This window comes from Poecilia latipinna, unplaced genomic scaffold, assembly GCF_001443285.1.
Source record: "Poecilia latipinna isolate Pla-1442-1.1 unplaced genomic scaffold, P_latipinna-1.0 Scaffold1023, whole genome shotgun sequence".
Classification (NCBI taxonomy): Eukaryota; Metazoa; Chordata; class Actinopteri; order Cyprinodontiformes; family Poeciliidae; genus Poecilia; species Poecilia latipinna.
Genome location: NW_015113639.1, coordinates 36,469 through 48,578, shown reverse-complemented (window position 1 = coordinate 48,578; position 12,110 = coordinate 36,469).

Below are 12,110 nucleotides of genomic sequence, written 5' to 3'. Positions count from 1 at the left end.
TCTGTTTTCTAAGAATTTTGTATTTTTTTTTTTTTTTTCGTTTATTAAAGGAGTGCGCACATATTCAAAGTGGCAGGTTGCATGCCGGTTAGGTGGAACCGCTGCAAAGTCGACTGGTACTTTTTAATGGTTCTGTCTGGGTGTGAAACATAGAAATCTAAAAATATTTGTCAATGGAAAAACATTTTTTTAAATTAAGTTTTGTAAAGTGCAATTTAATTACTGACTATTTCTTATCAGTGACATATTTTGTATAAAGGTGACAGAGGTTAGCTTAGCCCTTATTCATGAGTTGAGTTTGATGTTACTCTAATTACAAATTCACAAAATCAGTTCCTTTTTTTTTCTTGAAGAGGACTTTAACCTTGTAATATATTTTTTTACATTATTTTTAAAGCAGGCAGGCAATGCAAGCATATTGCTATCCAACCAATAGCTGTAACTTTAAAGTGAAGGATCTTACTCAGATGTGAAAAATTGCTCTTAAGAAATATGAAAATACAAATCTGCAGATATAAATTGTGTAGGAATCCTGCACCTGCATTGATGTTGAACTGATCTGGAGAAAGTGGTTTGTTTGCTGCTGTCACTGTTGGTGCTCAGATTAGGTTCAGAGACAAACAAAAAGCTTACTGCAGCACTTCACTGTGTGTAGGAGCCTCCTGGGTGAAGCGCTGCAGCCTCTGCAGAAAGCTAAGATTTATCTCACTCTCTGACAACTTGGTTTAATTTATTGTCTCTTTAACACAAATAGCTTAAAATGGTAATTATCGAACAAATTGCAAAACTAAATAGAACACAATGTATAACACGGTGGTGTTAAAAGCCTACAAATGTTGTATTTACAGAATTAATGTAGCATTTCGACTAAATCACTTTGTTTGGGAAAGACAATCATTCATTTCTTTATCAAAATGAGATTTGGCCACGAGTCTAAACTGTTTTTTTTTTTGTTTTTCCTCTCAAAATGCTGTTGGCTAACTCACTTTCATAAATACACTCTAATAAATTGAACACGTAATCCCTGTGATTTAACATTTCTTTAATCCAGACATGCTCGTCTGTTTAGTTGGTGAAAAAAATACAGATTCAGATATTTTAAATCCCTTGACTGAACATTTAAAACCATTTCAGTGGTTATCAAAACGCCCTTCCTGTCTCACTCTGAAAAAGTCAGCTGATGCTGATGCCATGCCCTTCGCCTCCCCCCAGCATTATTTCAACAAGCTTTGGGCTTTTAGGCTTATTTGATGATATGCTGATGACAGAGGCTTTTGTTTGTCACGAAGAGAGAATCTTGTTGAATTGCAGTTGCCTAAAACATAAAACCTTTTGCAAGGTCTGACACTGGTGCACTTAAAGATCATGATTCCTCTACATAGGATAAGCATAAACCAACTTTCACAAAGATCAGTGATGGGATTCGTAGTTTTAAAGTATTTTTGGTCAGTTGTTCATCATGCGTATCAAGTCCGTTTTCTTTTCTCGTTATAAATCATTTTAAAAGATGACCTTTGAAAAGCCAGCATAATATTATGGAAGTAGTTGCACTGGAAGAATTGAGCTTGTATTTATGTTTTCAATGTAGGAATCCAAAGTTTATGTCTAGGTTAAAGTTAGATGATTGCATTTTGAATACAGCCAGGATTCTTTTGAATAAAAATATTTTCTAAAGTAAATTGTTGACTGCTTAGAAAAGAAAAAGGAAATTTTTACTTTCCTTAAGGGCACCAGGATTAAATCTCACGTGTCCCTAATGCCAAAAAGCACTGAAAGCATTGAATGAAAGTTTAATAACTTTTTTCAAACTGTGCTTCAGAGACTCAGTGTGAAGTGTAAAATAGTCCAGTTCAGGTTTGACCCCCCGACACGCCTGGATTTGAGGACTCCTGCTTTAGAACAATAATGCCCTGCTTGCTTATTATTTCTATGTGATTCAGAATAAACAGATTTGCATTTATTGTGCAGACACCACTTAGACATTTGGTTTGTCAGAACACACCCGGAGAGACATGTTTTGGATGTTCCATTAAACGCCGTCATGTAATTATGATAATGAACATTCTTCTGAGGGTAATTTGGTCATTATATTGTTATTGTTTGTGTTAGACTGTTATTGTTAATTAATGCAGTACAACCCAACGATATTCTCATTTTCTCAAATTTACGTGGGTTTTGTTTAAGTTCTCTACACACAAAACACAAATGCAAAAAAATAAAATGTCACATTTTTAATGTAATATAAACTACAAATTGCACGAACATTTGGAAAATAATTCACAGGCCTACAGGTGAATTAAATAAATTGGAATGTTATTGAAAAGCTATGCAAAAACAAGCACTCGTGCATTAGATATATTATTCACACACACACACACAGTGTTAACACTTCATTATGTTCCACATATTAATCCAAAATAACTTTTCAATAATATTCAAATTTTCCAAAACCTGCAAATCAACAGATCAGATTTTAACATCACCTTAAAAAAATATACCAGTTTTAAGGCACTTTGACTCTAGAATACATAACAAGATACACATAAATGTCCAGAATGTTGCTTTGTTTGTAGACTTTGGATGAAATTGCTGCACTTGCTAAGAATAAAGAAACCCAAAGCCTTGAGTGTGGCAAGAGGCGTCTTTTTGTAAATGTGTCTGAAGCTGCTGATTTATTTAAGTGCTGATTTTGTTACAGCAAAGCAAACATTTATTATGATGTATAATGGATCCCCTATAAAATTATAATGTGCATAAAGAAAAGAACAAGCAGTTTAGCCTGTGTGGTATATTAGGAATAAGAAAGGAAGCTGTATTTATTAATTTATCTTCAACATATGTAAGAAAGTGAGAAGTTATTTAATGAGCTTGTGTTATTTTGTTAGATTATATGACAGATGGTTGCAGAATTATGTCAAAACGATGTGTGTATGGCTTATGAAATATACTTTTTTGTTTATTTTTTTTCCATTTAAATGCAAAAGTAAACCTTAACATTAATGAAACACCAGTTTGTCTGTTGTACATTCCTCACACACAGATGCTCTGCTGTAGATTAATGCCATGGAAAAGATATGAATGAAAACTCCTCATTAATATCCATGATCAGAGTCTTTTAAAAAGCGGAGTGTTAGCTAAATAAATAAAATAACGTTGCCTATAGAAGGAATGTTTATCCTCTCACTGCTCCTTGGAGATAATCAAAACTGTCCACTTTAATTACCAACTTCAGCTACAGCGAGATTGTACACACTTATGAGCAAATGTGCTTGTTTGCTTCTTTTTTTTTTTCCAGCGCAGATGACCTGAGCAGAAAAACAAATTCCAGTCACAACAGCAGCTCATCAACATATAAATTACCACTGAATGCTGTGTTTCCAATCTGTTTGCAGCTTAGATTTATCTTCAAAGCCCTAATTGGACCGACGCTCGTCGGAGTGGCAGTACTCAGGCTTTAATTTGATCAAAGGAAAGTGATGATGAGTTATCATAAACTTATTGAGAGAGAATTGGAATGAGTTAAATTCTCTCTACTAAGTGGGCTGGATTTATTAGTCAGTGTTGCTAAAGATTTTATTTAGAAGTACTTATTCACTCCAGACAGAAAATGGTTGCTGCAGAATTTTATTTATTAATTATTTTTATTATTTTATTTTATTTTTTTACGATAAATGTCTTTCATTTAAGGCTTTCCTCTGACTCTGCTGGTGTTCCATTAATGCAGTTTTATCATCAGTGCCTCTCTTCAGTGAAGGCTTCAAAGTGCTATGTTTTTATGAGGTGCATGAACAGTAAGCAGATAATTAATTAAACTCCAATTACATCTAAAGAGGATGGTGAGGAATTAGAAAAATCTTGTGTAAATTGTATTACAATAGCAAAAATATTTAAAATGTTACAAGTTGGCTCATACCAGTCATTTTTCTCTGGACATGAAAAATTAATAATTTATCTTATCTTTCATTTTATTTTATGCTCTCTTTAAGAGCTGTACAATATAATTTGGTCTTATACATGCTTATTTGTTTAAAAAAATTCTGATCTTCTAATTTCTAATTATTCAATTGCACACAGATATTCTCTGCTTACTAATTAAGCAACGTTTTAAGGCAGTTACTTAGGCAGGATTTTATTCAGTGATATCAGATTAAGACTAAATACAAATGTCTGTCACACTTATCTGTTTTTTCATTTTTTTTAATTATTTTGAAAATGATGTACTTTCGCTTCGACAACACCATTATGCTGTCCTTTCTGCTGTTCTGTCTCATAAGATTCTAAGAACATACATTGAAGTTTATGTTTAAGACATAAAATGTGAAAAAAATAAAATAAAATTATGGGTGTGAACAGTTACGCAAGGCACTAAATGTTGCTTCCTCTCTGCTATCATCTAATCTGCTCTTTTCTCACTAGTAACTCTGTGCTAAAAATATAGAGTTAGAGGCTATGAAGTTCAGAAGCCTGTGCAAAATTAAATGTAATGAGCCAGAAGAAGCATTAAAATGTTGTAGTGGAAGGACAAGTAAATTCAGTCTTTTGTGGGGCACTTTTTGCTCACAGTGTGCCGCCTTTGTAGTATGGCACTAACAAAAGTCACCACAGTTTGACTCCCCGCAGTCCGACACCCCCCTGCTGGGCGGTAAAAGACAGCCAACTTGAAATAGAAGAAAGCTCAGAGAAACCTCTTTATTTTTTAACAAACAACTCTGAAAAGTATGATTATTGTTTTCTTTTACCTCTTCTTGGTTGTGCGACCACCATGGAGCGGTGCCGGGGAAAAGAACTGGGATATGGCTTTTTGTGGTGGGGGAGACGAAAATTAACGTCCAGCCTTTTAAATTTATTTTTGTTGCCACTGATGATCATTGTGCAAGTGAACAACAAAGTACATTTGAATTAATATTATTATTGTTATTAAAAAAAAAAATCTATGTTTCACTCACTGTTTTGTCAGATTTTTATTGATTGTTTATTGTGCTGAATGAAAGCATACTGAGCATTCATCTTCAACACAGATAAAATATGATTTTAAGATGCACTTTCAAATGTGATGTGGCTTATTAAGCCATCCATTTTAAGCTAATAAGCTTAATTTTATGTATTTTTGATTACATCTTAACATTTGGAAGTTTCGCTAAAGCAGATTGAAACATTTTACTTTGAAAATCTGGTTTTTCGTATGTCAAATGAACTTGAACTTTTCACAAACTGTTTATATTTATACCACACAGAATTGATAGAAAACATGATTTGACTTCAGCTCTTCTGAACACGTTTTTAATATCTCCAGAGCCTCACATTCAGATGACATAGATAATCTCTAAGGCTCCGCTCATCAATGGTTATCAATGGTTAAAAAAAAAAAAAAAAAATAGAATTAAAAAACTTTCAGATTTATTGCTGACAGTACTCTGAGAGTGTTGTCTGTCAGTTTCTGGCCAATTTGCTGGACACAGTCAGTGAAGGCTGGTTGACAGCACCTCAACACCCTCTGTGATATTTACTTCCCCCTCCATTTCCTTCCATGTCATATAGAAATCATTACGACATGGAAAAAGGCCTTCGATATGAGTATATTCTGAAAACAGCCACCCCTCCCAAACCCCCCAAAAACATTGCATTCATCTATTTTCAGGTATACAGGTCAAGATAGCAAAATTATCCTGCTACAGTTTATTCACTCTCCCCATCATCTCCTGGTCTACCCACTTCACCCTCATTTATGTCCTTCTGTCACTCCGTTCCACACTTATCTTTTTCCATCTCTTTGCCGCTCTTGCAAAGAAATTGCTCTGAAAGCACAGAATTGTTGCAAATGATTCATGTAGGTGTAAAGCCTGACATGCAACTAAGCAAACAAGAATACAAATTGAGGCTATTTTTTTACTTTTGAAGTTATCTGGACGTGGTGTGCTTCACTTGCAATATGGTAACAGGCTCATTTGCAGGAGCTGTGTCAAAAACAGGTTATTTGAGGGACTATCCATTTTTCAATATGAGCCTTATGAATCCCCGGCAAGATCTTTCTATACGTCATGATCTCCAAGTACATACTGTTTTATCTTTTCAACCTGAAAACAATTGTTATGAGCCAACATCTACATTTGTTCATTTTTTTTTTGCAAAAGTGCAGTTTTAGAGAAGTTCCAATTTCTTAAGTAAAGTTAACACAGTATATAAAATATTATAAACTTCTGGTTGAAATTAAAAGTGTACATGTGCAAACAAATGAAATTTTGTGTGTAGTTATATTAGGAGCATATAATACAAAATATTACTTATGTAATTTATTCATTTATTGTGTCTGAGCTGTGGTTACATTTCATGCAAGCTGAAAATGTAACTAAATCTTTTTTTTTTTCTTAATAATTTCCTTTATCTGCTCAGCACAACCAGTTAATCTTGACACCTTCTTTTCCATATGGAGTCAGTATTTAAGCTCTGGAATTACTGCAAAAGTAATTGAGAAAGTCAGAGAAACAGCCCAATATTTCCACAGTTTATTTACAGCGGTCACTTTCAAAAACAAGCTTTCAAAAGTCTTGTATTTGATATATAAACAATTCAAGCTGCCTGCCTTCAAAAATGGCTCAATTATTAATATTAAAACATCTTATCTTAAATATACAGTGTGCACAAAATGAAGCGGGAGCGTCCTGGTGGGCTGCAAGAGGGTTAGCAAGTTTTCAAATGGATCCCAGTTAGCTTTAGGCTAACCTACTTTGACATTAAAAACTTGAAATTAAAGATTTTTTTTGTTTTTTTTTGAGTCTTAAAAAAACTTCTCGGAATCCGTTTATTAATTTTGGTTGCCCAAAGTCATTTATCAAACAGCCTGTATAAAACTGGAAGAAATTACTTGGATTTTAAATTTAATAAACAGATCCCCTCTCTTTCGGCAAAATGTTATTCAGTTATTGTCGTTATTAATTTATTAGTTATTTGTAAATTAGAAAACTAGTGAAAATGTAAAACATTATGAAGAAAAATCTATTGTATATGCCAATAGCAGAAATGTAAACCTTGCATATAGTGCAAGGTAAACCACATTTCTGGTTTTAATGACTGACTTGAAAATAAAATCAAGAGAAATTTAGCCTGGCATTTAATACAGTCTGACCTAGTCCTTGACCCAGCCTGACAACGAATCAACACAGCTAGAAAAGGGAGATATTCGTGGCTTAAAAAAAAAGGTTGAAGAAATTGGATTTTCTCCTTCTGTAAAAATTTATGGAGAATTGAAAATACTAGAGAGTATATCTAAATCAACCTTTATCCTTATGTTATGCTGTGTAGCAGGTTTGAGATGTTTCTGCATCCTGTTTCAAACGGACAAATTACCTGCAGATTGCATTCTCATTCAGCAGAGAACTGCTCAAGAGCCATCATTTATTTTTAGGATTTATACAAAATGATATAGACGTGAAAATGATGTGTGCTCTGAGAATCAGGCTCAGGAACCAGTGATGTAAACAAAATAAGTCAAGTTGCATCTTGCATTGGGAAACTTGGATTGCATTTGTACAAAAAGGGTGAAAATGTTTTCTCTCATGCTATTGAATACTGGCTCAGCAAGTTATTATCACTGGGCACTAAGGGAGGATTCCCAACTTAAGCAACATCATGACACTGGAAAGTGTATTTTCTATCAGTTTTCAGGTCAACATTTCTTTCATTTTCTATTTTGTGACTTCCCTGTCGAGCTGATATATCAATTTAATGGAGGTCTATGTTACTTGCAAGGGCACAGGGTGTGTAGGTGGAGGCAAGCTCCAGTGGAAGTCATTTTCGCCCATCTATAACACTCCTTCCTCAGACTGCCAGACACTTAATTACCAGTCTGACCCTTTTGGTTGACCCTGCTGGTGGTTTCAGAACCTTTTAATTAACACTTCATCTCCCTTTGTTCCTTATTTTACTCTAAAAGTGCAAAAAAATGCATTTCACAAAATCAGGACTCCCATTGTAAGTTTTATGACTGTGGTCCAGTTCATGTTTTTATGCTCCCGCTATGAAGATGTATGAATCACGGTGATGTCGTGATGCTATCCTTCCATTTGCCATTGTAACAACAAATTCTCTGTAATTCATGCATTAGTGGTTTTTTTTTTTAGATTATTAGATCTGGTAACACAATATCAGTTATTGTCCACAGTGATACTGTGAAGTTTTTGAACTTTAATTTGCCCATAAAACAATTCTTCTACTTCCTTGTATCCCTCTTCTTGGTTGGAAAAACCCTGTGATGCAGTGAGTAATACTCACACAGTGTCTGACAGCCTCCATTTACTGCTGCCGGTTGTATGTGAATAGAATGAGATTGGTTTGGTGCAATCGGGTGGGGCCTATATATAAAATCTGAGTGGGCAGTGTGTTTTTGTTTTTCTATTCCTGTGAGGATTCTTAACTTACTGCACACCAACTGATAGAGACCTCCCATCACCATGGCGATGACCCTGAGCTCAAATAAAACCACATATTCCCCTGTCTTTAATAGGTGAGGACTTGGTTTAGTGCTAAAATAAGGCTAAGGTTAAGATTTAATTTTTTTTTTGTATGAAGACATTTATGCAGTATTTCCAAAAGTATAAGGAAATCATGATGCTCATGGGGCAAGAACATACGTTTTATCAAGGTGAAAACCTTTTATTGCACTTTGTTCAGGTGTGAATGTACTGCACGATGATGTTCCACCAGATGAGTTCACTTAAGTGCAAACGATGTAAGATTAAAGTGATTAACTTGAGTTTCTCACTTTGTCATGAGAGGCTCCACATAAAACACAAACTTGCTCTTGATTTTCTTCATTCTGATCAGTCATATTGGACAACAAACAACAGAGGGAGGCAGTGTTGCTGCTGAGAGATAACATCAGACACGCTTCGGACAATTAAAAACCCTTAAGTACTAAAATGATCATAAAACTGCCATTAAGGCATGCTAAAAAAAACACTAAAATGAGCAGAATGAATAGGCCGATGCCTTTCAGACATCATGCTGAAGTATATTCAGTCAAATCTCATCAAGTATGTAACAGCGCTGATGATGACTCAACCACTTTGAACTGTTGACTGCTTCATAAATTACTTATTCTTGCATAAATGCAATCATAAATTAAATTAAATGCAGACAGGGCCAGGCCCCATTTAATAAAATGAACTGAGAAGTCATCATGGTGATTTCTTACCAACTATCATCATCACTAAAACTGAATTGAATGCATTTACTCGGCATTTAATGTTATCAACCAACACAAATTAATACATGATTGTGAAGTGGAAAGGAAATAATGCAGCAGAGACATGTTTTTGCAAATAGTGTTTGTAGAATCCTGGATAATTAGATGTGTGGTTGAGACATGGCCTTTCCCCCGAACCTATATTAACATCTCAACTTAATTTAGATGAAAAATAAATGTTTTATGTCATAAAATCATAAATTTGTGGTTGCAATGTATCAAAATATCAGATATGAATGTTTTTACAAATCAGTACAAATGCATAAATAACACTATTATTTAGGTAAAAATACAATTTATTTCTGAAGCATATTTTAAAACAGCATGCATGTTCACTCAGTGTTGTACAAAAATAAGATAATGGTGCAAATGGTGTTAAAAAATTTGTTTTTAAAAGTCTTAAAAGCAGGAAGTGAATATGCCCGTCTAATATTAAAAGACCATGCATTCCAAAGTTTGGGAACCACAAAAAAAAAAAAAAAAAAAACTTGATCTGCTTTAATTTTCTGCCTAGTTTTTGGAACAATTAAAACCAGCAGGTCGTCTGATTCAAGGACCTGTGATGGAAGATGAGGCTGAAGTAAACCAAAGAGGAATGAAGGAGCAAGACCATTTCAGCATTTATAAGTCAACATTAGGACTTTGAAATTAATTATGTGATTCACAGGGAGATAATCAAGGAAGGACGTGATTGGTAAGATGGGCTCATATCTTAGTGAACCAGCTAAAAGACGGGAGGCAGCAATTTTAATAAGCTGACGATGTAAAACAGTGTGCTTGACTGACACCATCATTAAATGCAATGTAATAGTTGAGACAAGTTGAGATAAAAGCATAAATTATTCTCTTCAAGTCATACCTTGGCAAAACTTGCTTAAATTTAGCTATTTTAGGAATAACTTTTTTGCAAAACAAAGATGATCTGTTTATTACATTTCAAATCTGAGTCTATAGTTTGTTACATGCTGTTTGATGAATGACTTGAGGGAACAAAAATTAATAAGCCAGGTCTTTGATAAAATAATCTCTGTTTTTCTTTCACTGAAACCCAAAAGATGTAGAGCCAGCCAAGCTTTGACACCTTCAAGGCAGTTTAATAGAAGTTGGAAACATGGATTATTAGGTGTTAGAAGTAGGTAAATCGGGGAGTCGCAGTGGAAGGAAATGCCATGCTTGCTAGGAATAGACTCCAAAGGAACCAGGTACAAATAAAAAAGAAGAGGGTCAAGAATTGAACTCTGAGGAACCCTTCAAGAAAGAAGAATCGAACGGGACAAAAAATGTTTGATATTTACACTAAGCATTCGATCACTTAAATAGGGAAGAAGCCAGTACAGCGCCTTTAATCCCAACTCAGTGTTTCAAACGAGAAAAAGCAGTCGGGTCCTCATTAAAATGCTGCAATAAGATCTCAAAATGCAAGAATCACAGAACTCTCAGAGTTGATTAAAGGATACAGTTAAAAACCCTGGAACGGTGCTATTTTAGTGCAATGTTAACCTTGCGCTGAAAACCAGGATAGAAAACATCCACAATGCGATTAATGTCCATAAAAGCATTCAGTTGAAGATGGGCAGAAATAATTTATTTAATGTTCAAAAAATGATTCTTTGTGTTTGTGTAAGCTGTATATGAAGCAACTCTTACATACATGAGGAAATAATTAACAAGGAAGAACACTTCAGTGAACGCAAATTGAGGAATAAAAAAAAAGGCTTGAATGAAGAAGAAAACATGTAAAAGTGGCAGAGAGGAATCAGAGCAGGCAGAGAACAAATCCCTGGCTGCCAATATAGTCGAACCCAGAGTTGCTAGAGTTTTAATTTCCTGCCTGTGAAAGCGAGAACTATATCAAGATTGAAACACGACTTTCAATGAGTCACTCACTGAGGCTTAGTGGGTTCAGCCTGTTAACATTCGAAACATCACCCCCTCCAGCTCCCCACTCTTCTCTTAGCTTTATTGCACGCATGTTGTGTGCTCGGCTACAGGTCTGAAATCCCATAAATGCAATAACCTACACATGGTCCCAAAAGCAATGCAATCACATGCATTCACACCTCCACACAAACGCGGCGTAATGGCACTAATGAGACTGCGTGACTAATTCCTCTTCACTCCCTTCTTCAGATGAGTGCTTATTATGGTCTGTCAAGGAGATGAGTCAGTCCATGTCATGGTTACCATGGTGATAAAAGCCTCCAGCACTTCCCTTAAGTGCCCGCCAGCTAAAATAAGCTCTTTAACCCTTTTAATAACAGAGCCATCAGGAGGCATTGACACCCACACACAAACATGACAACAGGCAGGCTGACTCTCTGACCTCTTTCAGCGGACAAGTGAGGAGAAAATTCTCCCACAGAGATTGTTAGAATACACTGTTTTGGATGTGACGGACAAAGACAGCAAACATGGTCTGAACAGCATCTCAGAATCTCAGCTGACATCTGACTTTCTCTTGCTATGAGATCTAATGTTCATTGTCATGTTGCCTTGTATTCTCATTGCATAAGGCATTATGGTCTCTTTTAATATAACAGCAGCACATAAAGCACAGACTTGAACTCAAACTCATTTTTGAAAAACATACTTTTAACAGGATTAAAAATGTCTGTATAGAAAATTAAAACCTTTAGTTGTTGACACTTGTCGTTCTGCATATCTGTGAATTTAACACATTACAACACAGTTAAATACAAGCCATTTATTGGTGATCTATAGACCTTTTTTTTATATGCAATGCATACGTGTGGACATGTTGGGGTGATGTTATACACCCAAAAATAGGTCGTGCCAGTCAACTACTTTATTGGAGATAATAATAACCACTTTGATATCCTGTGGCACTTCAAGGCCTGTTTTTGATAAA